Raw genomic sequence first — 6,245 nt, forward strand, 5'->3', positions numbered from 1 at the left:
TTTTCCTGAGTGAAGCAGCCTTACACGGTGCAGACTAGTGTGTCAGGGCTGGACTTCAGAGTTGCCAGGGAAAACTAAATCCCTGTGAAGTCCCAGAGGAGCATTGGGTTAAGCTTCACTGCACACAGAATCACTTTCTCAGGAACAGTCCTCTTCCTGCTCACTTAACCTTATAAAAATATATGGAGCAAAGTAGCACTGAAAAATAATGTTAAAGTCATCTCAGGTCAATAATCATCAAAATTACAATTTACTTTAAACCAGTGCTGTATACATGCTTTGCAGTTTCCGAGACCTCAGGTATGGATAGCTTGCTGTACTTCTCAGGTATCCCTTTCTTCATCATACCTTATAGTTGGCTAACTACTACTGTGCTGCCTTAATCTTGGCCTCTAGTCTCCTACTACTCCTTGTGGTTATAGCCTACCATCTCTGTGGTCACTGCTGCCATGGTGTAGATCAGCTGCTTGGTTTCGGTGATGGGTGCTGTAGGGATTGTCCATAATGCTGCATTCATGTCTTGTAGTAGACCTTCAGAGGGTACGTCATGTAGTCTTGGTAATCAGCCATGGAGGGTCCAAGTTTCCTGATCTCCAGTTGTGATAGCAGTTGCCTCTTCTAAATGTTGGAACTCTGAGTGACTGGTTCGTTTTGCTGACAGTCTAGATGTTGGGTAACTGACTTCAGTTATCTCTCCTACTCATATCTTAGATAGGCTTGGTTAATATTTGTATATATTGTTTTAAATTGATCCGATTATGGATCATAATTCAGTTCAATTCACTTCATATGTGTGACCTCAATATATGTATATATGGTAATTCAGTCCAGTCCGCATGCCCGATGCAGTGTGACTGCTTAAGAAAGCACTATAAATGGGTTTTGGACCTTCATCAGAATAGATGACTGAATAGATAACATAGTCATCAACATCAGAGGAAGACGCCTGCAGTGATAGATGTAGCGATAACGAAAGGCAACATCAGGAAGAAGGAACACGAAAAGCTGGAGAAGAACCAAGGGCTCAGAGAAGAGCTCGAGAAGATGTGGAGGGTGAAGGTAACAGTGGTCCCAGTGGTAATGGGGGGAAAAGGTGACTTTTGTTGTCTTGTTTTTTTTGGTTTTGTTTTTCTCAGGTGCACACAACCTTAGCACACATTGAAAACTACTTTTTTTTCTATTTTCAACTTTATTCAGTTTTGTTTATATAACACCAGGTCACACCGCAAGGTGGTTTACACTGTAAGGTATAATATACCTTATAATAATAAAGAGAAAACCCAACAATCAATTACCCCCTATGTGCAGGCACTTTGGCGACAGTGGGAAGGAAAAACTCACTTTTAACAGGAAGAAACCTCCAGCAGAACCAGGCTCAGGGAGGGGCGGGGCCATCTGCTGCGACCAGTTGGGGCGAGAGAAAGAAGACAGGATACAGACATGCTGTGGAAGAGAGACAGAGATTAATAACAAGTAATGAATAAATGCAGAGAGGTCTGTTAAGAGAGGGATGAGTTCCTGCCCCAAGTGGAGGAGTTCAAGTATCTCGGGGTCTTGTTCGCGAGTGATGGGAGAAGGGAGCCGGAGATCGACAGACGGATTGGGGCTGCAGCTGCAGTAATGCGGACGCTGCACCGGTCCATCGTGGTGAAGAGGGAGCTGAGTGTAAAAGCAAAGCTCTCAATTTACCGGTCGATCTACGTCCCTACCCTCACCTATGGCCACGAGCTGTGGGTAGTGACCGAAAGAACGAGATCGCTGATACAAGCGGCAGAAATGAGCTTCCTCCGAAGGGTGGCTGGCCTCTCCCTTAGAGATAGGGTGAGAAGTTCAGCCATCCGGGAGGGGCTCAGAGTAGAGCAGCTGCTTAGGGATGGGTACCGGTGTCCGGTGCCATGATGGCACCGGTTCTGACATAAACGGTAGTAACCAGACCGAAAAGCAGCGCACACTTCGGTGCTTTATTTCGGTGCTTTTTTTTCCTGAGCTGTGATACACTTCTAGCCAATCATTTTACGTTTCCGAGGATAGTAGGCGGGGCCAGGTACGTACGTTCTTTTATGCAGAGCTACAGATTAAAAATGCCCAAGGTGAAGCGGTCAAAAGTCTGGCTGTACTTCCCAGCAAAAGATGCAAACTCAGCAGCAACAAGTGCTTTAAGCTGATACTGTGATACTGTCAAAGGAGGTAACACCTCAAATCCGATGAAACACCTGGCGACGCATAGCGTTTTTTTTAAGAGCAGAGAAATGCGCCGTATTTGATGGCAGCAGCAGCCGTTCTTCTCTGCGTGAGTAGCTTGATGTTGTTCGAGTGTAATTTACATTGAGTAGGCTAACCACGTTATTACATTAATGCATGTAAGGTGAACTAGCAAACATCATCATAGCTACATGCGGCTGTCTTCTTGTTTGATGGCAGATACTCCCTTCACCCTGGCCAAAAAGGCTAAAATGACCAAAGAAAAAGAGGGAAACAGCTAAACATGAGAGGTTTTTGGACAAAGTTTGTGTTTTTTCCATTGTTTAAGGACTGCTTCCAGCCAAGAGTGATACCATACAGTGGGGCAAAAAAGTATTTAGTCAGCCACCGATTGTGCAAGTTCCCCCACTTAAAATGATGACAGAGGTCAGTAATTTGCACCAGAGGTACACTTCAACTGTGAGAGACAGAATGTGAAAAAAAAAATCCATGAATCCACATGGTAGGATTTGTAAAGAATTTATTCGTAAATCAGGGTGGAAAATAAGTATTTGGTCAATAACAAAAATACAACTCAATACTTTGTAACATAACCTTTGTTGGCAATAACAGAGGTCAAACGTTTACTATAGGTCTTTACCAGGTTTGCACACACAGTAGCTGGTATTTTGGCCCATTCTTCCATGCAGATCTTCTTGAGAGCAGTGATGTTTTGGGGCTGTCGCCGAGCAACACGGACTTCCAACTCCCGCCACAGATTTTCTATGGGGTTGAGGTCTGGAGACTGGCTAGGCCACTCCAGGACTTTCAAATGCTTCTTACGGAGCCACTCCTTTGTTGCCCGGGCGGTGTGTTTTGGATCATTGTCATGTTGGAAGACCCAGCCTCGTTTCATCTTCAAAGTTCTCACTGATGGAAGGAGGTTTTGGCTCAAAATCTCACGATACATGGCCCCATTCATTCTGTCCTTAACACGGATCAGTCGTCCTGTCCCCTTGGCAGAAAAACAGCCCCATAGCATGATGTTTCCACCCCCATGCTTCACAGTAGGTATGGTGTTCTTGGGATGCAACTCAGTATTCTTCTTCCTCCAAACACGACGAGTTGAGTTTATACCAAAAAGTTCTACTTTGGTTTCATCTGACCACATGACATTCTCCCAATCCTCTGCTGTATCATCCATGTGCTCTCTGGCAAACTTCAGACGGGCCTGGACATGCACTGGCTTCAGCAGCGGAACACGTCTGGCACTGCGGGATTTGATTCCCTGCCGTTGTAGTGTGTTACTGATGGTGACCTTTGTTACTTTGGTCCCAGCTCTCTGCAGGTCATTCACCAGGTCCCCCCGTGTGGTTCTGGGATCTTTGCTCACCGTTCTCATGATCATTTTGACCCCACGGGATGAGATCTTGCGTGGAGCCCCAGATCGAGGGAGATTATCAGTGGTCTTGTATGTCTTTCATTTTCTGATGATTGCTCCCACAGTTGATTTTTTCACACCAAGCTGCTTGCCTATTGTAGATTCACTCTTCCCAGTCTGGTGCAGGTCTACAATACTTTTCCTGGTGTCCTTCGAAAGCTCTTTGGTCTTGGCCATGGCGGAGTTTGGAGTCTGACTGTTTGAGGCTGTGGACAGGTGTCTTTTATACAGATGATGAGTTCAAACAGGTGCCATTCATACAGGTAACGAGTGGGGGACAGAAAAGCTTCTTACAAAAGACGTTACAGGTCTGTGAGAGCCAGAGATTTTCCTTGTTTGAGGTGACCAAATACTTATTTTCCACCCTAATTTACGAATAAATTCTTTACAAATCCTACCATGTGAATTCATGGATTTTTTTTTCACATTCTGTCTCTCACAGTTGAAGTGTACCTCTGGTGCAAATTACTGACCTCTGTCATCATTTTAAGTGGGGGAACTTGCACAATCGGTGGCTGACTAAATACTTTTTTGCCCCACTGTATATGCCCCATAGCTGCAGAAAAGGCTAACATTGTTATCTTTTTACAAAAAAACCAGCTGAATATGAGAGGTTTTTGGACCAATTTTGTGTTCTCCATTCTTTAAGCACCGGTTTGAGCACCGTTTAAGCACCGGCACCGTTTCAAAAGTACCGATTTGGCACCGGTATCAGATAAAACCTAAACGATACCCATCCCTACAGCTGCTGCTCCACATCGAAAGGAGCCAGCTGAGGTGGTTCGGGCATCTGACAAGGATGCCCCCTGGGCGCCTCCTGGGTGAGGTGTTCCAGTCATGTCCCACCGGGAGGAGGCCCCGGGGCAGACCCAGGACACGCTGGAGAGATTATATCTCTCGGCTGGCCTGGGAACGCCTTGGTATTCCCCCGGATAAGCTGGAGGAGGTGGCTGGGGAGAGGGAGGTCTGGGCCTCTTTGCTTAGGCTGCTGGCCCCGCGACCCAGCCCCGGATAAAGCGGATGAAGATGGATGGATGGATGGATGGATGGATGGAGGTCTATTAACACATAGTGAGTGAGAAAGGTAAGTAAAGAAGAAGCAATCAGTGCAGTCTAGACCTGCTGCAGCTTTCTTTCTCCTAAAGAGAGTGGTTCCATGGAAGAGGGGCATGAAAGCTTTTAAAACCCTAGGAACCAAAGCAGTGGCGGAGCGTGGGGGTGGCTTACTGGGCTTAAGCCCGGGTTGTTTTGCCAGAGGCCCGGGGTCTTTTGGAATGTAATTTTTTCATAGTTAGATGCCTGACTGACAACTGTATAAAACAAAAAGTACACACAATATTTGAAGCACATAGTGCACACTGTGGGAATTTACGACTGTGCGTGAATCCCCCCTGATATTGGTATGATCCGAGCTCAGGCACTAAACGACTGAGCGAGGGGGCGGGGCAGCTGCTGCCTGTGAGTGCGCTGTTAGAGAAACGGAGCCAGCCATACTAAGGAGAGCTTAAGTTTGACCAGGTACCAAAGCAAATCATTCATACTGTACAAATAATGTAAATATGACGGTGAATCACGAAAGATTGATATCAAACTGATCACTTGACCCATGTTACGTTACTTGCTCTTCGAGTGAATCCACAAATGGCGAAATGAAAAGCCGAACAAATGCTATTTTTTTTTTAGAGAGTCTTAGCTTACATGTGTTTATTTCATATTTTCAGTTCTTACCCTCCCCGACTAAATAAATCGGTTTCAGTAACGCACTGATATACAAGAATGGACATAAGGAGCTTCTTTCAAAGAAAAAACTCTGGTAGTATTTTATATATTATGCTTTGTATGTTGTTCAGTATATTTCTATGCAAAACAAGAGGAACTTCAATACACAGCAGGATATTCACAGTTTAAACCAGATATTTACACTTTATGGAAAACACAAGAACATTTTTTTACTGTACAGCATCAATTTAGAGTAAACTTGTTTTGTTTTGGATAAATAAATATTGAAATATCTTTTGAATTAGTTAAATGTCAGAATAAAGAGAGACAGAGCTTCTATTTTTATCACTTTGATCAAATTTAGGAGTACATATACACTAAGTTTATTGTTAATTAATAAGAAACTGCAGACGATTCCATTCTGAGCTGAAGAAGCTTCTGATAGGTTCGTAGAGTCCATGTGAGTAAACTGGTGGCACAGCTGTGGATGCATATAAGGCAAAACACAGAGCCCGTTTCTGTGACATGGGAACATCAGGAGATGTCAACCAAAACACCAGGAACAGAACTGTGGAGCTCCATAAGTGTGGCTCAGTTTGAATACAATTTGGTGCCATTTACAATTAAGAAATACAGATAGTTTCTCTCTTTACTCTTAAAGTTAACAAATATGTTTTTTATATTCATCAATCTAAAAAATAAACATTTAGTCTGATTTGATGTTACAATTAAAAAAGTGTTTGTGTTTTTATCTGAAGAGTTTGTAAATATCTGGTTTCAACTGTATATTTGATGATTGTCAGCACAAAGAGGGAGAGAGAGGGAGATGGAGAATGAGGACAGAACAGAGATGAACAAGAGCAGGTGAGACACACATGTTAGTCAAATGGTTGTTTACCAAAAG

This window comes from Astatotilapia calliptera, chromosome 14, assembly GCF_964374335.1.
Source record: "Astatotilapia calliptera chromosome 14, fAstCal68.1, whole genome shotgun sequence".
NCBI classification, from domain to species: Eukaryota; Metazoa; Chordata; class Actinopteri; order Cichliformes; family Cichlidae; genus Astatotilapia; species Astatotilapia calliptera.